The sequence below is a fragment of the Rousettus aegyptiacus genome, unplaced genomic scaffold, assembly GCF_014176215.1.
Source record: "Rousettus aegyptiacus isolate mRouAeg1 unplaced genomic scaffold, mRouAeg1.p scaffold_m13_p_12, whole genome shotgun sequence".
Lineage (NCBI taxonomy): Eukaryota > Metazoa > Chordata > Mammalia > Chiroptera > Pteropodidae > Rousettus > Rousettus aegyptiacus.
In genome coordinates, this window is record NW_023416287.1 from 58521334 (window position 1) to 58545896 (window position 24563).

The 24563-nt window shown below is 40.2% G+C and overlaps 1 pseudogene; it reads right to left on the bottom strand.

Moving 5' to 3' along the window:
• Positions 1 to 938: 938 nt before the first annotated feature.
• The window catches only part of LOC118609928, a 33007-nt pseudogene continuing 9382 nt past the window's right edge, over positions 939 to 24563 (bottom strand).

Below are 24563 nucleotides of genomic sequence, written 5' to 3' on the forward strand. Positions count from 1 at the left end.
TTTATTATTATTATTATTATTTTTCTGGAATAGAGTGAGCCTTCTGAGCTCTAGATACAAATCTTCCTTATTTCACAAAGATTTTCATCTACTGTGAATTTTAATATTATTTATTGCTTTTTTTGGTTCATATTTCCGTTAGGCATACCAGTTATTTTTATATTAGATCTCCTTTATTGGGCCGCCACATCAAACATGATCCATCCAATTGCTTTCATCTTCTTAATTCTTTTCTATTCATTTTGAGTGACTTTTGCAAATTTGCACTCTGTGCTGTCGTCATAATTCTACAGATTTAATTCTGCTTCTAATATCATCTCAAAATTCTACACTATTATTTGTCTCAAACATATTTACTTAACTCTTCTACTTGCCTTTTCATTCTAGTATATCTTTTTCTATCATCTTTCATTCTATTTCTCTAATTACCTTGGAAATTCAAAGTAGTTATTGTCTAAAAGCTTCTTTGGTTTCTTAGATTAAATAACCATCTACAGTCTTCTTTATTCATTGCACACTAGTTTCCATTCCCTCTTTTTTGTTGTTGCAGAATTTTTGCTTAGGTACTGTTTGGTCATTTTTGAATAGAAAAACATTTTTATCCTCGATGACTATTTGTTTAATCGTTTCTGTACAGTTTTATTCTATTCTTTCTTCATCAATTGTTTGGATCTTCCCTGTCCATCCTGATCTGCAGCCAGTGTAGTAAGTGTTCAAATTTTCTGTTTAGTTATTGAGCTGACTGAGGAGGGTGCAAATAAAGAAGGGCTGTGAGGAGCTGTAGCCAGGAAACTGGTCTTTTCAATAATTAAATTTTCTTATCCTACAGTAAATTTTTTAGTTTTTCGATTAGTTGGTGTCTAAGCAGGATAAAACCTGCTTAGAGTACTTAAGTACTTTGAGTACTTAAACAGAGAGAATTGAATGGTGGGAATTGGTTACATGGCTGTTGAAAGAGCTGCGCAGGCAAACAGTGAACGACGAGGCAATCCAGAAATTGGCAACTGCAGGAAGTCCGCACACCCTACGCTGGAGCCAGCGGCTGGAGTCACCTGGCAGAAGCTGAATGCTTGAAGTCTTTGTCCAGTGGGAGCTGGAGCCATGGAAAAAACACAGTCGCTATGGAGTTGACTCCTGAGGCACAGAAGGTGGGGGCAAAATACTCCAATTTCTTTCCTCTCCTACTTTTTAATCTCCTAGCAGTGCCTCTCACTGGCCAAATCCTGCCAGAACAAGCAGACACAGAGGCCCAGACAGTGCAGTCTAGAGTGGTCAGCTACTTTGTAGTAAATACCAGAGCAGGGGGAAGGTGAGGAATGGATCCGAGGGTAATAGGTCAGAAAGGGCACAGGTTTTTTTTCCTCCCAGAAAAGTTCTGTGTATATATCTTCCCAAATGAAATAGCTACAGACATATATACACGTGCACATACACAAACAAGCACACAAACATATACACACATACAGTGTGAGAGTAGCTTTCTACGTTATATTTTATAGCTTATTTGGGAATGTAAGTGACTTTTATATATTTAATTTGCAGTAGTCACTTTTTTTGGATTATCAAAAAGCCCTAAAACCTTTCGGTTTTTTTAGTTGATTTCTTTGGTCACCAGTAGGACTGATTTTTCTGCTTGTGATTCCTGTGTTCTGTCCTGTGAGGCCTTCTGCCCCTGGGAAGTCTTAGTTCACTACGATCTCAGACAGTTCTGCATTTGGTATCTCAGTTGTGTCTGGATTCTAAAGCAACCTGTTCCTTGTCCTCCAGGAGAGGGAGACGCGTGTTGCCTTCAATCTGACGGCCACATGGATTTAATACTTACAGTGCCATCTCTTCTGAGGAAAAACTGTTCTGCCTTCCTCTTAACCCAGGAAGGAGCTCTGCTCCTGTAAAACAGCCCATGTTTTCCTCGAACACCCAATTCTGTAGTACTTCTGGGTTTTTTCTGGGTGTTTCCCTCTGTTTATGTCCATCCTTGTACTTGGCCTTATACAATTTCTAGAATAGTTCCGCAAATATACATCACATATACTGCTATTACTCTTTCCTTCCTACTCAAGGGTGACATTGTTAATTAAATTTAATTAATTAAGTTTATTAATAAATTCAGTTTAATTGATTATGCTCATTTTCTGATGATTATGACCTCAGAACATTTCTCGAAATTCTGCTGGAAGGCTCCGCCAGTGGCATGTAAAAAGACAATATATTTTCCATCTTGGACTTTGTAGCAAAGTCCAAACTCTGGATCAGGCTTCTGAAGGCAATGGTTTGTTGTAAGGCAATAAAAACCCAAGGTGCCACTTCAGGTGTGAGACATTGACTGGTGCTACTTTTGCCATTTCATTCAAAGGAAATCTTACCAGGAAGCAAAGAACAGTGACAATAACACTAATAATAAATAAAGAGAAAAACAATAATGAGAAAACAGTAATAATAGAATTGCTCTAGATAAAGACAGAGTGGGATTCCGAGTTCCATTAGAGGCTGTCTTAGGTTGAGTTCTCTGGAAACAGACTCTGAGATGGAGAGTTGCACACAGTTTTCTTGGGGAGTGCTCCTGAGAGATGCACCTGTAAGGAACAGAGGAGAGCAGGAATAGGCAGAGAGAGAGAGGCTTACTCTCAAGGCATTTATCACCAAGGCCTCAGCTGACTCTCCAGGGAGCTCTGGAGGGGAATTTGGGTGGGGCAGGCAGGGCTCCTCATATTGTCCAAAATTAAAGCATGAGCTAAGGCTTTGTTATATCCCACATCACCTAGTCATTGACTATGTGCTGTTTCCAGCAGGTAGAGGGCAGCTTCAGCCGAGGCGGCCCCCAGCGGGATATTATATCACAAACTTCGCATGTTGGTTTAGTCCTTTCACAGATACTATGGTGGATTATCTGGCCCATGTAGCACTGCTGAGTGCACTTGCATAATAATAATAATTAAAAAATGCATAAGGCATAATAATTAGTCTTTTACTTTGGAAGGGATGTTCCAACATGCTCCAGTCTGCTTGAACCTTAAAAACTCTTCACTGATATAGTTGGCACCTGAATCTTCTTAGGGCTATCTTCCAGCTTTGGAGCTCATGTTTCTTGCCAAGATACTCCAAAGAACTTGCCATTTTCTACAAATCCAGTTGACTAATACAATGTCATTGATATTGTATACCAATGTGATGTCTGTCAAATCTCCAGAACATCCAAGTCCTTTTGGACCATGTCATGACAGAGGCCCTGGGGTGTTAACAGAGAGTTAACAAGGCCCTGGGAAGGGACAATAACAGTGTCCTGTCATTCATTTCATACAAATATGAACAACTTCTGATCCTTTTTTATGGTATACATGGGAAAGACAAGTTAGCCAGCTTAATGGCTACAGAAATGCTGAAAGTTGTGTTAAAGATACCATCTGGCACAGCTGTTTATTGTGACTTCTACTTAGTTAAATCTGTGGTGATATGTGTGTCGACATAAACCCATACTGACCTGTGATTGTTGCAGTTTCGGCAGCCTCGTGAGCTGGTTATTAAGCCTATGGTGGGAGCATTATATCACAGTAATTGGCAAATGCTACAAAGCAAGCCTTGCCCAAACTCTGGAAAGCCAGTCGTTAGCCATTTACCAGCACAGCGCTAGTGGTAGTCCACTGTTATCCAGAGTAATCACTACAGTGTTTATAGGGGCGAGAGTGGTGAATTAAACGAGGATATCAGGATATCATGGTGATCACCATTCCTGAATTCTTTAAAATTTTGATGATGGCACTAATTTTTGCCATTCTCCTTGGGATATGGTATTGTTTTATGTTTACTATCTTGGGTTGGGGAGAGTAGGGACATTTCATAGGTGTCTACCTGGCTTTTTCCACAACAATAGCTCTTATTCCATGAGTCAAGAACTTGATGTATGTCTATTTCTATTATATTTGGGTACAGGAAAATGATCACTGGATGGGTCTATGAACCCAGTGGGCCCATAGTGAGATAGGCCTGGGTCATGACCTCACTCCATATTCCTTGAATGTAATGGAAGGTACGATGGTGCTTTGGATGCCTCGGAATCAAAGTCGATCCTAGGCCCAACGGTACTCGTAAGTTCTCACTTTCTCACTGAATGGTGACCTGAGTAAATGGCCATAGGTCACTTTGCAGGAAGAACTGGGAGTCTTACTATTTAATCCACTTGCTGTGGTATGGCAAGGTCATTTTTCATGGGGACCTGACTTTCCCTTCAGTCATTCTGAAGATGAGAACTGGCACAGGTCCAGAAGCCTGGCAAGCAATCATGACTTTTTATTTGAGAAGCTGCCTGCCGACTCCTGATTAGCCATTCTTGATTTCTTTTAGTTGGGTAATTGTGTAATATTCTTGCTGGCTGCCTATCAATCTTGCCCCTAGGAACACCATGTTCTATATACTATCTCCACAGCTCTCTGAGGGTCCCTGCTGCTACACTGACCTTGATTTCATTGTGAGAATTGTGTTCATCTTCCTGCAGATGGTGACATGCTGCCACTAGGTCTCTATTATTCAAGATTCTCATTGCTTGCAATGAGCTCAGTTCTGCAATGTTGTCTTCAACTCCAAGCCTTAGCTACAGAAGACAGTCACTACTAAGCTTCCCAGTAATGCTGGGGCCTCTCTCATGAGTGTATTCCTTACCTCTTTGTAAAAGGGTCTCCTCTGGGCTCTCCTACAGAACACTGCTGGCTGGTTTGGGGGTGGTTTCCAGACTTACCTAGTATATCCTCGCTCACACACCCACTTCTTTGAGCTTCAAGATCGCTTTTCGGACCATTTGTCATATCAATTTTGGTATTTCTCATTCCCTGGGTCATTCACAGGGCTCATCATATTTCCCAAACTTCTAAGAGCCATACCAGCAGCAGTGGGGCACTTGCCAAAACTTATGTATCATGAGAGAGTGCTCCACGCTAATAAGCTGCCCTTTATCCAACTTTATATCTCTTAGTATCCATTCCCACGCATACCTTCCCCACTCTTGCTGGCACATATTTGCCGGATCTTGCAGCTCTTTTGGTGTATAGTCCCTAACCTCTGTTAGCTGACCCAGCACATCCCAGTTAGGGGGTGCTGAGATTTAACCTGGTTATCTGGTTGTCAAGAGGGGCAGTGGGGGCAAGCATGATCTTCTAAGGCACAGCATTATTCAGGGCCCAGTTGGGAGATAGAAACCACACAAGTAATTTGAACAGACAAAATTTAATCTAAAATTATTAATTAGTAAAATATAGTTAACTACAAAATGGAATAAAAAGGACTCTGAGGAATATAGATATAGCACATGTGGTGAGCATCTACTGTTGCTAGGGCTGAGGGAACATGAATAAGGAAGAGACTGAGAACTTAAAAAAGATATCTCCATGGTCTTCCCACAAGGCTGAGAACCAGACCTCCTTGGAGAGGGCATGTGCTAGTGGCGAAGGAACTTTCTAGAAGGCACCGCTGGAGCTGGTCTGCAGGAAGCAGCCCACTGAGTAGGGGAGAATATTGCAGGAGGATGCAGGGAGGAGGCTGAAGCTGGTCCATGAGGGCTGGTGAGGTGCTGGCAACCAGGCCAAAGAAAAATGGCAGGCTGGAACCAGAAACAGAATCCGCCTTCCTCTGGCTATGGCTTTGCAGTGTCACTCCCGTGCCCTCTGTTGACAAAGACATTGTACCATCTGAAAGGGAGGAAATGGTTACAAGGTGTAGCTCCAGGATCACCCAAGGAGACTGCTATCCTTTGAAAGGCCTGCTTACGAGATTAGCCCTTGGCTGGCATCTGGGAACTTGGATTTGGGAGGGTTCCTACCATTCCCAGAACTGCTAAGAGTGGCTCGCTGTGCCTCCGCTGTTTGTACAAACAATATAGTTTATGACAAACACCTGTTTTCTTTCTGGGAGTCTGGAATTTGGTTATGTGCCAGGCAGAGGCTGCCTACATGACCAGCCCCCAGGAAAAATTCTGGGCGCTGAGTCTCTAACAAGCCTCCCCTGTTACTAACATTTCACACTTATTGTCACAACCTGCTGCTGGGAGAATTAGGTGCGTCCTATGTGACTCCTCTGGTAAAGGGCCCCCAGACTTCTCCTCATGCATCTCTTCCCTTTGCAGATATGGCTTTGTATCTTTTGCCGTAATAAACTATAACCATGAGTATGATGATATATGAGTTCTATGAGTCCTTCCAGCAAATCATCAAATTTGGGGGTGGCCTTCAGGACCCCTGACACTCTAATAGAGACACTTGCTTCATTTGAAGTTTCTGAATGATCTTAAAGTAAGTTGGGGACACTTTCTAATAGAGGGGAGTGGGCCTTTTCTGTAGGCCCAGAGGTCTCAAGGGAGTGGGAGCTAAAAAATTCTCAACCGCATCATTCAAACATCCCCATTCCAAGTTATAGGATCTGACACCTTCCCTATTAGAGCTCTGATCTCAGCAGAGGAAGCTTTCTGGCAGGAGAATTTAACTTTCTCTGAAACTCTACTACATTTGGTTCCTCGGATTCCTATGTGTTTACTTGAATTGTCAAATAATCATCCTGAGCTTGTCATAATCTTTCTTCAATAAATCAGAGGCCCTCACTACTAGCTACTAAACATATTGCTCATACTTCTGAAGGGGCAGAGATATTGCACCAGCTGGTGCATCCACTACCATCAGTGGGAATGTTAACAATTGTACCATTGCAGCGTGCCAGGGTCTGTCTCTTCTCGCCCACCACTGAGGTAGAGTCCATGTTCTCACCCCCTTGTTTGATCCAGTTGTTCCATCTCCTACATCCCTGTTACTACTATGATAGCTACGATTATTTATACATTTGTAACACTTTCTAGAGCTTACCATATGATTGTGCAGGAAGACTCTCCTTTATCCCTGAAACTCATGCAGGCAGGTAGGCAGCAGAGTTGTCATAGCCATTCTCAGATGAGGAGAGGAAGCCTCAGAGGTATGACTAGCCTAAAGCCAGCATTCTAGCAAGCAGTAGAGTCACAGAGCAAACCCAGATTTTCCTGACTCCAGGTCTTATCTTTCTCTTCTACCACTTTGTATTGCCTCTCCAAAGAACAGAACATTTTCGCCCCTGTGGTAAGTAAAAAATTTGCTTGGTTTGCATTTTCTTATTCAAATTCTTAGAATCATTTTAGTATGATGTGGCTTGTGGCAATCTCTACCAGATACTTTTGACCTAAAAGAATCAAGGGCATATGAGAGCAGTGCTTGTCAACCTTTAATGTGCAAACTAGTCACTTGGGGACCGTAAATGTTAAAATGCACATTCTGATTCAGGGAGCCTGTATTACTGACAAGCCTCCAGGATGACACTGATGGTCCTGGTTCTCAACCACACAGAGCAGCTAGATTCTTAATAGTTCTTGAGGGATTAAAGCAAGAAAATTTAGAAATATAGATGTATCTTCATTTTCAACTTTTCAATTTGGGAAAATAAAAAATATTTCTTTAGATGAATTCAATCCATAAATATTCTTGCTAAAAAAGGTAACAACAAAAAAAATAAAGCTGCAAAAATTACTAGAACTTAACCAGCTATAAGATTAAAATAATGATTTCTAACAGCTTCATTCAAGCATTTGATTGTGAAGCTCATAAACACTGAGGTGACTATTCTATACTGGAAATACATAGTTTTGCAAGGACAAGTCAGAAGATATAGTGAAATTTCAACCGATCCATGGAGACCAGCATAAATGATTTTGGAGAACTATAGCTGTACTAGGTGATGTTTATACGACCCAGCCTCAAATTATTAAAAGTTTCCGAGTAGACCTCAGGGAAGTCTCAGGCTGTTTGCGATAAACTTTAGAAATCTCTCAATATGATGCTCTGCCAAAAGCTGGTCCTCTGGATCCCCAACCATTTTCTAGTTTCTGCATTGCCAAGCTCTGCTCCCACTGTCCCTAGCCTTTCCTCAGGCTGCAGAAGTCAGGACAGGTGGTGGGGATTAGAGTGGAGCATGGCCACCCAGAGGGCCACTGTCAGGGTTAAAAGCTGGGGTAAAGGTCACAAAAATCTAAAGTAGTGATGATCTTGGAAATAGAGATTGGCTTCTTAATCCTAGGACATCTGGTGGTCTTAACTCAAATCCAGAAAGCCTACTTCTAGCTTTTTCAGGAAAGAAAAAAAGAAAGAAAAGAAAAGAAAAATCCAACAGACAATTCAATTCTATCTCCCCTCCTTTATACCAAACCACACAGCTGGTCTGTGTAGTCCTTTATTTGACTGCCTTAGTACTCAAATGACAAAATATTTTGAATGTTTTGGAAGTTTTACCTCCTTCCACCTCTCCCCCCCGAACCGGCCCGCCCCAATTTAAGTGGCACCACATAAGTTTGGGCTAGTGGTATATTTCCCTTTTTGGAATGGACTTTTCCCTTCAAGAAGCAATGCTTCCAGGCTGACAATTCAATGTATTTATTTATTTGTCTACCCATCCACCCATTTATTTATTTGTTGTATAAGGTAATAGCTTATGGTACTTACCCAGTGCCAGCTGTTTGCAGGATGCCGAGAGCAGGTGGTCTGAGAGGCCTCTGATGAATTGCAAAAGACACTCACCAGCTGCCGACACTGTGTGTAATGAGCAAACCTGCAAAAATCTTTATTTTCAATTGGATTGTACCTTTAAGTAAGCAAGGGAGACAGCCAGTATAACTACAGACCATGACCAACAACCCACATAAACAGTGTGCAAACACAAGTGATTAATGTACCAGTATTTCAAAACATCTAAAGCTAATGAGTCAGATTTACTAGGGTGCACAAAAGAGGGGGAGAGGGATGAGGGGGGAGAGAACAACTTAATGGTCCTTAATGGTCTTGAGCCGAAGCCTAAGAATTCTCCTGCCTTCAGTCCACTATGCCATCGAGCTCGTAAACAAACACTCTGCAGGCCCATGAAGGCCATTTTCTTGCTGGCCATTCAGGGGGGCGGTCTAGTTTTAGGATAGAATGAGGAAAGCAAGCCGGTGACCACTGCACCCTCCAATGATCTCTGATGATATGCGAAGATAATGGGTTACAAAGACAGACATTAATAAGGTAAGATAAGAGGGGGGAGGTTTATTAATTTTTCAAGTAAGTTAGGATGCCCCAGGGCATGGTAAAAGTGTAAAGAATCTGGTGAGCGATGAGGGGCTTGGCTGATTAATGCAAGTCAGCTGTCCTCTGAGGGCCATAGCAATAATGATGAGATTATGGAAGAACCTGCCGAAGACAAATGAGATGCATGTGGAATAAAAACGAAGCGTCCTAGTTCCTCTTTTGGAGTGCATGGTGGATTTTTATGAAGGAAGAACAGAGGTAGACATGACAGCCTGAGGAGGTGCCCAGCCAGGGAATGAGCTTGTTCTGCTCCAGTGCTTACAGCCTGAGGCTGTCAGGAATTCTGGGCTGGCCTGGGATAAGGGTCCAAAAGGAAGCACATCCCAGAATCCCTTTCCACACAGGCAGACAGAGCAAGGATCAATGCCTCTACACTGTGCTTGTGCCTGCATTTATTAGCATTTCCTCCAGAATGTGCCAGGAGCTGAGCTTCCCATCCTTCAGACTGCCCCCAAACTACTTCTGCTGACCGATGAGTTAGGAGCTGGAAAAAAAGACACTGGAATTGTTTTTCTTTTCCTTTTTGAGATTACTCACTGTATTTTTAATTCTTTTTCTGCATTTGTCATCTTTAACACTTCTCTTCACTCAGATGCCTCCCCGGGTCACCTTTTAGTCTGCAGCTTTCAATGGAGGCAGAGGGAGGCAGGCCCACTCAATGCCTGCATTCTACACCAATGTGTGGAAGATTAATGGCTGTGACCCTTGGACTTAATTATTTGAGAAGCTCGCTAAAAAGGCAGCTTTGGGTCCTAGCTTTCAGAGAGTTCTGGTCAGGGCCCAGGGTCCCAGGAAAATGCCTTTTAACAAGTACTTCATAAGTGCTTCTGTGTTAGTGGTCCTTTGGCTTTAGTTTGGGAAATACTCCAAAAGGCTCTTCTGAATGTCAAAGGGCCTGAAATTTCACTGAGGATAATTCATTCCTTTTCATTGATTCACTAACACTTGAGGAGTTTACAGCAAAATGCAAACCCCCTGTGCTCAGACAGGGTACTCCTCAAATCATTTTAAAAAGTGATCATCTTAGTATATTGGTCAGGTTAGATCAGGATAGAGTCGTGGGATCAAGTTTAAAAGGAGACAAGGAATCAGAGAACAGCATGGAAAAACAATTTGTCAGTGGGGCAAAGAGGAAGAGGTGAGGAGGCAGTGGGTAAAGCTATCAATTAGCATTTCTTTATAGCAAAGCATTTATTTTCAAATGAAATCTAAAAAGAAATCCCCAAATAGAAAGCTGATTAAATGATAATTTATCAACACGTGTTTGTTTTATTTTAAATTTACAATTATTTTTATAAAGTTGGTAAATTATAAATGTGAAGGTATGTGAATGAACACAAACATTAGAAATCGGAAATTATCGGTAACTATTCCAGTCTCAGATAAGCTTCTGGAATCTGCAGATTTGCCCAGATGAATAGTTGCAAATTATAAGTTTGTTGATAGCTGGCTTTGCAATTTTGTGAGACCTGAATCAAATTGATGTGGATTCTTGCATGAGGAGTAGCAGAAAATTTGTGTTTTAAAGTTGGGTTACTGACAGGGAATGCTCAAATTCCTCTCATAGAAAAGTCACCCAAAAAGCAATCAGGACAATAAAACGAGAGCTCAAACATATATGGGACATGGGACAGCCTTGTTTACTATTGCACGAGTGCAATTGCCCTGTAACAATAGGACCCTCAAGCCGATCCAGGGACCCTCACTTGGCGTTTAACTGGTCCTTTCACTCTTGTGCTTTATACAATTTACATGAATAGTTATATGGTTAGTAAGAACTGCAGAAGAATCTATTTCCAAATCTGCACAAAACAATTTACTCGGTTGGCACAAGTTCACAATATGTTAAAATTTGTAAGTTTTGAACTTACGATTTACATTGAATTTACTTAAAAATGGAATGCGATGCACATTTATATATATTACATTTATGTCGACATGCTACATGTATGTACATTTAAAATAATATACATTAAATTTACATTAAAAATGTGTAAATTTGAAGGGATGGAGGGAGAAAGTATGAGATAGGTTAGGTGTTACACATTTGAAATACATATTTAAATAATGGGGTTAAAATATAAGCACAGAATTTTCAGGGCCTCCTTGAGGAGCATAGGGTTTGAAAATCACAGGCCCAGCCCAAGACTTTACTGAAGGGGAAGATGGGCAGCAGAGATTGGATGTTAGGAAATGTCTCCAAGCTTCTTAGACAGGCACTAGATTTTTCTTTCATCAGGCCATGTGTGAAAGAAAATACAATTAGAAAAAATAGCAAGAAATGAGGGAAGGAGGTAGTGTAGAGAGAAAAAACGAATGAATTGTGATGAGTTAGAGATGCCTGCATGAAAAAGCTATTCCTAGCATGCATAAAGACGGGGGAAAAAAAAGAACTTGGAAACATCTGGAAGGATGTGAGAGAAAAAAAGCACAGGGTATAGATGGAGGGGAGGAAAGGAAACCAGAAAAAACTTGGGGAGGGTCTAAATCGCAAGGAAATGTAGCAGAGCCTTTATTGAAACAATCCATGAAGTTGGTGCTAGCACTGTGAGCTTCCTTTCATTGCCCTGGCAAGAGAATAGGTACTCAAAGGACTTCGTCTTGGAAATCCATTGTGGCTCCCGGTGGCCTGCCACTTCACGCAGCTTTAAGCTTGCTCACATTGTTTCTCTGTGCCTGCTTCCTGCAGTCTCCCATCTCTTCCCGACTCTCTCCCATTTAGCCCACCAAGGCCTGGCTACCGAAGCAGAACAGACCTTCATTTTCCTCAGGTTCACACTGAGCATACTGACTAACCCACTTCCTGCCACTTGAGTGGCCTCTCTCCAGCTCCCAGCACCTCTTATCTCTATGGTAACGCAAGACACAACGATCATCTAGATTTTGCCTCAGAGAGTTGGTCTGTATAATCAGGTTTTCCTGGGGTAGCTTGTCCTTTTGCAGTTAACTGACATGCCTGGGGAGAAGAGCTGCCCTTAACGGCATGGCAGGCGATGGCCTCCAGATGTGGGCACTTGGCAAGTCTAAGCTGAATGTCTCCATGAAAATATGATGTAATTAACAGACTTCTGCAGCTGGAACAATTCGGCACCGCACATCGATTTTCCAAGTCTCCTATTTAATTTTAGTTTTTGAACTGTCTGCTGTGACAGGAAATCAAAGAATTATAATGGTTTGCGTGAGGGCTATGATGCTGGGTCAGCATTTCCTTGAGAAATCCCGAGACTAATCAGTTTATTATCACTCGATCATCCCTTTGCACTCCTAAATTAAAGCTGTCCTCCAAAATGCTAAGAAATAGCAATTTACTTGGGATATTAAAAAAGTCAACATACTACTTTAAAATTTGCGAGGAGTGTTAAAAAATAAGAAAAGAGTAGGCTTAAAGTAATATTAGTTGAATCTGTTTTCTCCTTCAGGCTTAACGGGAGGTTGGCAAGGACATTTGAGTATGGAGAGACAGAAGTGCTATATTCACCCTTCCCAAGTTTCACGGGCTTGGACAAATTACCTGGTGGAACCAAAGAGAGAAGCCTTGTTCCAAGTTTTTTCAATCCCTGAAATTAAGGAAAATAATTCTCTCTGTATGTGCTTATTCATGAACTTTCATCTGCTGCTGGGTTGGCTTTCTCAGTCTGGCACTGTATTTCTAACTCACTGAGGTGAAAGTCAGAATCTTGGGTTAGTTTCACTTTGGATTCCTTAAAACTCTGGAGAAAACAGCCAGAAAGCTGGGTTGTGATGGAGAAATGGGTGAAGTCTGCTAGCTCCAGATTTCCTTTTATGATAGGCCTCAGGCTCCACTGGTAGTGTTTTTTTTTTTTTTTTTTTTTTTCAAACTCACTTGCTTTGGCAGGTTTCATGCCTTGATCACGCTGTAGAAATGCATTTTTCTTTGTCTTTTTACTAACTCAAGTAATATAATCCCTTCATAAATAATTATGAAAACAGAGAAAAGAAGAAAATTGCTCATAATTTTCCTATTCAAGCGCAATAGCTATTAATGTTTTGGAGCAATTACTGTAGGTTATTTTCAAATGCAGAGTTTTGATATGATTCTAACCATAATGTACAAACAACTTTATATTTTGCTTTTCCACTTAATGCATGTCAGAAGCATTTTTCAATGTTATCATGAGCTTTAGAAAATATCTTTTTAATTGCTGCCTGAGCAGCTGGAACATTTCGGTCCCTCACATTGATTTTCCATGTATCCTATGGAAGTAGAGACATATTTATTTAACTATTTCTGTATTTGAGGGCAATAGATAAACTCCACTTTTCACTGTAAGAAATCTCATGAGAAGCATCTCTAGACATAACACTTTTCCACATATAAGGTAATTTCTTTGGGATAAATTCCCAGATACTACTGGGTCAAAGTATGTGAATATTTTATGACTTGATATTTCCTGTTGCTCTTCAAAATTATTATGTGAGTTTATAATATCACCCAGAATGTTTGAGGAATTGAGCCTGAAAAGTGTCTTTTATCTACACAATAGGAAGTACTGAGAGCACTTTATGTTGCTGACAAATATCCCAGAGGTAAAAATTTTTGCCTTAAATATGCTCCCTGCCCATTGTACTTAACATGCAGAAGTGACTTCATTATAGCCATTTCTTCTATATGTGCCACAAAGAACAAATTATTTGACTGGCTAGAATGTACTATCTCATCAAACCTCATAAAACTAATTAGTGTCAACGCCCCCCATCCCCCTCCCGTTTGGCCATAAATTTTGAAGGCGATATGGATTTCTCTTCCACGTTACATAGAATTTAGTGGGTATCCCCTTGCTGGGAAAACAGCTTTGGAAAATAGAAGAATACTAAGTGGAAAGAAAGTACATTTTCTGGGAAAAGAATAAGAACCCAGAGAGATGCAGTGAGAATTGTACCACAGAGTCCCAGCAGCAGATGTTTTGGGTGTTGAAACTCCCAGCAGAACAGCTGCAGGAATGTAGAATCACATCTGGGTGTGTGACGCGGCCGCATCATTACCTACCAACAGCAAAACAAGCCAGATGCTTCCAATTCATTTTAAGGACCAAGCTTCAGGTCTGAACCTGTGAACAGCTCTGCTTTCCAACTAACCACTTATCAATTGCCCAGACAGTTTGTAAAAACGTGGCCTCGCAGGTACATTATGGAAAGATTTCCTTGGTTAGGCAGGTAGAGGCAGAGGTAACTGCTGTGCACCCAAACCCACAGCTCAAGGTCTGCTGTGTGGCTGAGAATAAAGCCATCAAAGCCCTTTCACACAACGGCTGCTGTGTGGCTTGTCTCCTATGTATGAGGCTTCTGAGGGCTTTATTCTGTTTTATTTCCTTTCTAGTTCTTCAAATCCTCTCTCTCTTTCTCTCTCAGAATTGAGTACCTCTCCCTCTCTGGCTCTTCTCTCCCCCACCAATCTCTCAAATATGTTTCTTTTCCTGGCAGTTGAACATATAACTGGATGATCATTATGGCAGCAAATGGTTCTAAAGACTCTTGGACGAATACTGTGATTTTTGAGTACATAGCTATTTTCTTGTGTCATTTTTCTCATCTTATACTGACAGTTGCTATGAGAGTCAAGTTAAAGCGGCTCCTGGTGACAGGGCTCCAGCCTGCAGACACACTGATCACAGCCCTCAGCAGCCTCCCCCACCCCTGATTAAGTAAAAGTGTGCAGAGCAGCTCACAGGCCCCAGGGGCAAAATCATTCAATATATAAATCTCAACCCCAGGAGAAAAAAGTTATTCAATGTATAAATCTCAACCCCGATGATGGTCAAGAGACCAGTTTCTCTCAGGAGTGTTCTGTTCACCTCATCACATGGAGTGAGAGGAAGCTGACAAGAAACATTTGGTGACACGTGGGATCTCATTTAGATTCATTGTTAACAAGCTCTCTAAGAAAGAAATAATGGTATACAATTTGGAATTTCTGAAAAAACAATGGAAGGTACCTTCCATTCTTTGCTCACTGATATCCAGAAAAGTGCTTCATCCCATTTAACCACCACACTCTGATCTTCTTGTGGAAACCTCACATTTATTATTAGAAATATTTTCATTGTGCCAAAGAGGCAACATCTTTCATATTGAGCTTGCAAATGGGGGAGGTCAAAGAGGTTCTCTGGTCAGCCCTCCGGAGGTTTGGATCCATCTCTTGTCATTGAGTCCTGTGTGATACTCTACCATCGAGAAAGAGCCACAAAATATAACACAGTTGTAAATGTGGCTACGAGCCACCAAAAATGTATTTTTTTGTGTGTGTGTGTGCAAGAGAGAAGAGAGAATGGTCAAATAAATGCGGAATTGGAATCAGGTTTTAAAAAGAAGCAATAATATTGATGATACTGAGTACCTACTATGAGCTGGACAGTGTTCATAATTCACGAGATTTATAGTTACTAAGTCATTTAAATCTCATAAAAACCTTATGAGATAGGTACTGCTATTATCCATTCTCACACAGGAGAAAATGGAGGCTCAAGAAGGTTAAATACCTTGTCCAAAGTTTCAAAGTTTCTCACTCCAGATTCTATGCAGTTAACCACCATGCTCCGTGTGTCTCTTGTCATACCACCTGTCTGATTGGCAAATCTTGTGCCAAGGCCAAGCAGAAGGAGACCAACCCCAGAACTCTGGGCCTCTGGTAATGAAGGTCATCAAACCTCAGTAACTCGTTAGTTAGAGCAAAAAATAATCCTAGTGTTAAGGCAAAGTTACGGTGTTGTCCACATCCACCATGACCTAAGGTAGGTATCTCCTGCTGAAAAACTTCTTATTCAGTAATAATAAAAATTGAGATGGAGGGACAGAGAAGTACAGAGAATGCATATCCTACATTTAAGGCACTTATAATCTGGTGAGAAGACTAGCAGAGCTAGAGGAAAGATTAAGGAAATTTTAAGATGATATATACTGCAGAATGCTAAAGGAGATAAGTACCTTGGAACTTAGTAGGCAGAGCCACCCCTTCAGCCAGTGAGGTTCAGGAAAATGTATGATGAGAAGGGAGGAAGGTGTAAACTGTATTTGGGAAAGGGGCAAAGGACTCCAAAAATAGAGTAAAAGAAAAACATTCCAGGGATTCATAATTTTGAGAAAAAGGGTGAAGATGAGCAGTAATGTCATGTTTAGGAGTAGCCATTCTTGTAGAATATGAGACAAATAAGTCTGAAAAGAAAACCTGGATTCAGATTGCAGAAAGTCTTGGTTACCCTAGCTCAGAAAAGTGGAAATGAGAATACTGCGTGTCACCAGAGACGCCGCTTTTAATTAACTTGGCCACGTATGTGAACCGTAAGGTTTGAAGCCTGAGTTGAGGGCAACTTAAAAACCCTGTGTGCTTCATGTTTTCACAACCTAGAACTTTAATCAACTATATGGAATATTGCCTTGTATACTTATCATGGGTTGATAAGAGTCTCTTTCGCCACCTTCCAACTCAAATGGAGAAACAAAGAGGGATGCTCCAAAGATGTCACGTGAAAACTTAACCACAGAAATACCTGTTCTAGAAGTGACTTATAGAAGTTTATGACTAGCTCTTCGCTATGGATTTATTAAAATCAAAAGAAAAGACATGAAAAAAGGAAACCTGCTTTGGCCTGATTCAAGATACATATTGAAAATCAAGTAGAGCTACCTCTGTGTCATGGAGAGGCAGCCTTTTAAATAGAGCCTGAAATGTTATAAAATAACACTGAACCTCTAGGGGACTCGACTGAGTGACTGTATTGGAACACTTCTGTCATGAGGTGGCTGTAGCATGTCCAGAAGAGTCTTGGAGTGGGCCATACTGTTTATTTAGCCCAACTCTCATCTCAAGAAATGTCTTGATGCCCAATCAGGGTAAATGATCTGCCTGAAACCTCTCAGTTTTGTTAGGGAATGGCTGTGAGACCAGACATCCGAACACCAAGACTGGCTATCTGCTTTGGCTGACACTTCTGCTGCTACCTGAGGACTTAAGATCTTCCTGGGGGTTTGTCATCTGCGATTTCTCCTACAGGCAAATCTTAAGACTAAGGCACATATATCATTCTTAAGAGCAACAGGTTTTCGCTGCTGAAAGTCTGTAAAGTTATCAGATATAGTCATACACAGGTAGGTAATTACCAGCATGGGATCTAATAGAAACGAGTTGAGTTGAAGTAAAACTTAGATCTTGTATCTCTGTGTGTACCCACAGGCTGGTGTACACCTGCACAACTCCAGGGATCACCAGTTGCCTAGAGTCTAATGTGAATATTGTTCCCTGCAGTTGGGCAATTGAGAGTTGGCTCACAACCATCTCAGTTTTTTTTTTTTTTGCCAGACTTTCCCAACAGACAGTATATTTTCCTTAGTTTCAATGTTATTTTTCTCTCAGTCGAAGCCAGAATCTTTCCTAGATAATCCAAAAAGCAATTTCTTTCTGTTTAACTCTCCAAAGCGTATCTTCCACTTCTGGTAAAATAGCACCTATGCCTGGCTCAGCCTGGATGTCCCCTCATGGTTTCTAGCTTCTACAGAAGTCTTCCTGATTATTTATTCAAACCTCCTTACCTACCTATCCATTCTTCTCCCCGATTCTTCCTCTTTCCTCACCTATTCCTATGTATTCATTATCTGGTATTATTTTTACAATTGTTAAAGTAATCTATAGAAATATAATTTATAAAGTTGTTAGTACCAAAGTCTTAAAATCAAAACCAGCAGAACCTTGACTAATTCTCTCCATCCATTATTCATATTTACCTTTAGTTTCCCCTCAAGAAGTTAATAATTGCCTCCCCCCTTCTACATTTGCTTAATATTCTATGACCCTATCACTGATTTTCCTCAAATTCTCCAAAAGCTTTGTAGAATTTTTCTCATGAAGTTTTTCACAAGGTGGATATTTCAAATTATCTAAAATTCTCCCACTTGCTCCCATCCCCAGATTGGAGACTTTTCTCCTAACATTCTCCAATTCCCTACAGTGTGCATTGGTTGTTCTTCAGGCTCATTGCACACTTGTCTTAGGATTCTTTTTTTCTATTTTCCCGGAACTTATTTTCTCTTTTCCTGGATTCCAATTTTTTTTTTTTTTTTTTTTTTTTTTTTTACCATGATAACTGTGGAAAAATTTTGGTGAAGCACTAAAGCCTTGAGAAAGGGTGTATGGGAAGTATATTTTTAAAATTTTTGTTTATCTGAAAATTCTTTGTTCTACTCTTACACTTGTTAAGAGCTTGGCTTGGTATAGCTATATACCAAAGTCATTTTTTTTCTCTGAATATCAAAGGCACTGCTATACTGTAATTTGGCCTCAGTGTAGCTAGTAAGAGGCATGAAACCATTTTTATTTCCTTTCTGATAGGCTGTCTTTCTACAAACTTGAGATCATTCTTATACCTGGTATTCTGAAATTTTGTGATATTCATCCTCAAGTTTTTTTTTTGGTTGTTTACTAGTTTTTTGTTGTTGTTGTTGTTATTTTAAATATACTGTGCTGGACACTCTGGAAATATATCTTCCAGATCTGGGAAATTAGAACAACTGTTTGATTATTTTTACCCCTTTATTTTCTCAATTTACTTTTTCTGGAATTCCAAATATTGGACACATTGAGTTGGTCCTCTAATTTTCTTTGCTCCCTTCTTGCTCATTTCTTGGACTTTATGAGCTGAGTTACTTAACCTTATCTTCCAAATGTTTTATTGAATATTTTATATTTGAGTTATTATATATTTAATTTCCTAAACTCTTCTTTTGCACTCCAATTATTCTTTTTTTAAAATTGTATTTTACCTTGTTTCATGAATGCAATATTTTTTCAAAACTCTTTGATGATAATGACTGTAGGTTTTTCATTTTCTTTTAGTTTTTCTTCTGCTCCCTCTACTGCCTATATATCTTCTTCGTTCCTTAAAAATGTATTTATTAGTTTAATTCCCTTTTTTCATGTTTGAGGCCTTCTTCAAACATTTGGTGATCTGTGAATTTCTCTTTATGGCTAAGAACTGACACAATGCAAAGCCAACAGGAAACTCTTGTGTGTGTTGGGGAGTGGCTTGTTCCTCAGTAAGTATTATCAGGAGATGAGCCAGTTCGCTAGGTAAAGAAAATCAAATGGCGTCTCTGTGAATTTTTTCTCTAGGTTCAGTCAGTTTCTTTGGAGAAGTGTCCCTTATGCTCCTGCCTGGAAGGTACATATTCAGACATTCCTATTCTGGGAGCTGAGACAGGAAGGGCGCTCAGAAAACAAATTTTTCACCGAGGTGCCTTGGTTTTAGCTTAGCACCAGGCTCCTCATCTGCTATGCCTGTTGTTACCTGATTCTGGAGATTCTTGTTCTTTAAAGAATACATTCTTATTTTTTTGAAAGGAATGGAGCAGGAATAGGTTGGTTGGGCCAGTGAGCAGGGCTGGCGTGCGATGGAAAAACAGACATATACATAACACATATACAGACTTTCAATCATACCACTACTTCAGCACCAAGACTCACACCCCACTACTGAGGAACTAGCTGTGTCCACGTATATGAGCTTTTCAGGGTTCTGTGGGTGCACCTGCACCTTCTTAGGTTATGGCTTCTTCCACTTTGTTGAAGTAATTGCCATTTCTCTATTATCTTTTATTCCCTACAGAATATGTTGACAGTTCTCATTCACTGCTGTCATGTCCGCAGTTATCTTTGACTTGTGGATTTATGTTTATCTACTTTTAATTCTTTCACTGTCATTTTTTTTTCAGGTTTTAGATGGGAGAAAAGATAAATGTGTGTACTCTACCTACCATATTTGATCCAAATTCCTTTCTTTTTTACTCAAATTTCAGCAGTCACAGGTACAGAATTTTAGCAACAGAGAGGACTGTCAGTTGTAGTCATTGCCTAGTTTATAGTAAACAAAATTTTCTTTATGTCTCAGAAGTCCCCATCCTCCCCCTAGGGAGCAACCCTACTAGGCAGTTGGGTCTGCTGGCTTCTGAGGTCCTTCCCTATGCCTGGTTTGAACAGAGCCAGGGCCAGAGACACCTCAGGGGACTCTCCCCCTGCAAGCAGCTGCTAGAACATCAGGCACAGGAGCAAGGGAGACAGACTTCTGGGAGGGCTTTTGTGTAATTAATTGAAGGGTCTGGAGCAGTAATTTTCTTATTTATCCATAATGTTTATACTCCGAACTGCCCTGTCACATTTATTAAAAGGAGAAATAAATGAAGAAACAAATGCAGGGTCACATTTCGTGGGAAGCTTTTCAAACAGGAAAGGCTTCACATATGCTTTTTCCTCTGATCTGCCTGATTCAACTTGAGAGCAGGCTGCTGCTAGCAGTGAATATTTTTCAAGTTCTCACAAGGTGTCCTGGAGAGACCTGAACAGGAGCAATGCTTACGGTAAGATTGTGATAAATATATATATATAAAAAAACCCCAAAATCATTCAAGATTTAGCCATCAAGAAGGTGCCATACAGAAAATACAATAAGAACCAATCAACCATACTAAAAATTTACCTGCTCTTTCAAAAAACTCACAGATAAATCCCCCTTTTTTTCTTTAAACCAAGGGAGAAAAATCTTGCTTTCAGTGGCTGAATTACAAAGATCCTTATGAGATTTATCAGGAATCAACTTGTGACTACAATTTATTTTTCATTTGTAAATCTCTGCAGTATTCATCAAATGTTATTGTTATGCTATGAAAAATACAGTGGCATCAATAGAAAATTTAAATCAGGTCTTAGATGGACATCTATTTCTTTTCAGGCAAAGCTTGGCATTTGGGTGCTACCTGAAATATGAATGTTCCTATTAAAGGTTGAGTTGTGTCCCCCTCCAAACTCATATGTTGAAGTCCTAACCTCCAGTACCACAAAAATGTGATTGTGTTTGTTTGGAAATAGGGCCTAGAAAGAGGTAATTAAGGTTAAATGAGGTGGGCTCTAATCCAACCTGACTGGTATCCTTGTAAGAAGAGGAAATTTGGACACATAAAGACACCAAAGATGCACATACACAGCAAGTAGAGCATGTGAGGACACAGAGAGAAGGCAGCCATCTCCAAGCTAAGGAGAGACACCTCAGGAGTAACTAAACCTGTCAACACCTTCATCTTGGATTTCTGGCTTCCAGAACTGTGAGAAAACAAATTTCTGTTTAAGCCATTGAGTTGCTGGTAATTTGTTATTGCAGCCTTAGGAAACAAATGCAGATTTGTCTTCTACCTGATTTGATTTTAAATCTGCATGTAACAAAGGGCATGGAAATAGTAAAAATCAGACACTTCTAAAAATCAACTTCTGCTAACTAGGAGCTGAAAATCAGGTATTAGATCATGATTGCTAAATTTATCACACATGAAACCATTTTAGCCTCATCACATGTGAGCTGAAATCTAAGATGTTGAGTTGGCCTGACTTTGGTTTCTGGAGTTGGAGCTTGGGGCCTCACTCTCCCTGGATTTCCCTTCAGGTCCTCAAGTTGATCATGTCTCTGGACCTGGTAGAGGAGGGATGTAAGTGCCTGGAAGGGCTCTGGAAGCAACACTATGGGTATGACTGAAATGGAAGGTTTCAAGAAGAAGGTAAGAATAAATTGAGAAAGTTTCCTGGAGGTGGGTGTCCCTGATGGAGATGGAGATTCAGAGACAGAAACAGCAAGAAATACATGGAAAACACATGAAGACAAAGAGGAAGATAGAGAAGAGGCAGAGAAAACTAGACAGTCACAGGGAAAGCAAGTCACTATGCTAAACCTCAGATCTCCTGAGATTTTCATGTGATCCCACATCAGATCTGCTCTCTTCTCTGCCTCTGATCCTGTTTAAACCCTATTGAAGTATCATGGCTTAAGGAACCCTGCGGAAGTTTGTACTTGTGATGTGGTTTCTAATGGATACCCTGTGGATTCACTGAATTAGAACAAAAAGAATATAGGACCGACGTTAATATTTTTAGATTTTATTTATATAGGTGGTTATACCTGAGATCCATTCATTTGAGGTGGAAGTCTCGTTCAGACAGGAGAATCAAATTAAGAACTGAAATCTGTGGGTAACCAACAAGACTGGGACCAAGAAATGTTCCTTCTTTCTAAATGAGTCTTTATTGCAAGAGCGCTGCTTTTTCTGTGGTGCTTGTTAAATACTGTATTTATGTTGTGTATTTGTATACAGTGGGATTAAGGGACCAAACTGAATTACCGATGATGGTTGCTTGAAGGGGTGTTTGACTAAGAGATTTACACAGCGTTCTTAATAATCTTTTTTATTTATTTATAGAATGTTATCATTCCAAACGTATAGTGCTGCCATCCCTTAGGAAAGATGCTTTCTATTTGAGGACCACCAGCTCTGCATGTTGATTTGAAAAGAGATAAAAGAGCATCTGGCCACCATAGTACAGGCTGCATATTCCCTCCCTCTTCATTATGCAGAGAGAGCTGATGCAATTTTTGCTTCTCGCCTATTTATACAAATAAAGAGAACGATTTGGGAAATATGTCATGCTGGCATTAAACACCACCAGTCTTGCTGGGTTGAAATGTACACGTTCCATTAACAACAATTATATTGTATAATTAAGGTTTTGGTCCCCAAAGTCTGACTCAGAAGCTTCCTCAAATACCGGTGAGTTTATGGAAGAAATGTTAAAATAAATATATTCCTCCCATCACCCCTTTTCAACTCTCCACCCATTGTCCCCCACCCAAAAGTACTCTAGTACCTGTGCCAATGACTTGGTCTGCAGCGAATGTGGTATTCAAGTGCCCCCTAGTGTAGCTGTGGCTGAGATTAATATGAAAATAGAAAAGGAGCTTTGAAAAGGCAGATGCCTGCAAGCGGTCATCAGTACATCCTGTGCATTTTATGGGGCTCCCACGTACAGAATCCACGTGAAAAAAAAAACTGAAATGAGGCTCTTCATGTAATATTATTATGCTGCTCTCCTTCATTCTTTTAGTGGGGCTCAGTTTAGGTTTAGGTGGAAATTTCCTTAGGTTTATGGAGTCTTGGCACACACATATGTGTAAACAGTTACAGAAAAAAGGCTAATGAAGTTCAAGCCCTTGCACTTGGGAGCACCTCTTGACTTTGTGGCCTTAGCACGTTTCACTCTCCCAGCAGCTGGAGAGAGCTCTGACCTCTGTCTCAACAGTGAATGCTGCTGGTGGTGACAATAATGGATTTCTAAGGGCAATTAACACAGTGACAGGGTTTATAAATGATGGATTATAACAACACTCCCTGCTATCAGGTTTTTTTTTTCTTTGATGACCACCTGGCTATTAATAATGGTCTCTTCAGCCAAATTCTACATTTCTACCTGTGGTCAAGACTAAAGAAAAGCAAACAGTTGAAAATAGTAGAGGAGACTCATATCTTAACCAAGAGAAGGATTGTTGACTTATGTGCTCCAGTGACACAAATCAAGTACAAAATGGAGTCATTTATGCTAAGCCCCACATGACCAAATCAAGACTTAACTCCCCAGAAACTGAATCTTAAACCAGTCAATCAGGAATCACCTGATCAGCATTAGTTAGAACCTGCCTGATAGACCCCTGCCATCTCCTAAAGGAAAGTGTCCTTGCAGTAACCAACCTGCTTTTTTTTTTTTATTTATAACTTCCTCATTTCCATATTCTTCTACTTATAGAAGTTTTCATTTTGTATGGCTCCTCAGAGCTTTCTGTCTACCATTGGATACTGCCTGATTCATGAATCATTTTATAAAGCCATGCAATGCAGTTGCAGTTGAATTCATGCAGTTGAATTTTGTTTTGTAAAAATGCGTATTTCCTTGCTAAAGGGTCAAAATCAGGTAGATTTTCTTCCAGAATTATATAATTGTGGAGGTACAATACCTAGGCAGGCCTATAAATAACACATAATTCTGTCTTTAGTTACTCTTTAGAACCCCTGATATTATTCATTTTTTACTTGACATATGAGTTGAATTTGGGCTGTTTATTGTCAAGTTTCCAGAGATATAGCTCAGGATAAAAAATAGAAGCATGTTGAAAATTTTGGTAGAATTCTTAGAGATTTGGAAACATGAGCAAGCTGTAGAAGTGAAATTTTAAGGGGGTTGAACAGATATAAATGGACTAACTTATACTAATATTGAGATAAGTAAGAGAAGATGAACTATTTTGGGAGACCCTTGTGGTGGAAACTATTGATTACTTATCTCAAATCAACCACATCTTCTTCCTTCCTAGTAAAACACTGTACATATTTAGAAATTGGATTTACAGGAGCTTTAAAACCCCTTTGTAGCCCTAGAAGCAAGTGCTGATTACTGTAAGACAATTGTAGATAGTGTACAGAAAGCCTCTGGGAAATGTCTCCCTTAAAATATATAAAGAGAAGCATGAGAGGAATGCCTTCTTTGCTGGATGTTGTGTCTGCTTGTACCATCTGGAATTGCTACAGCCAACTTGCAAGGACAAAGGAGGGCTTTGTCAACCTGCTGAG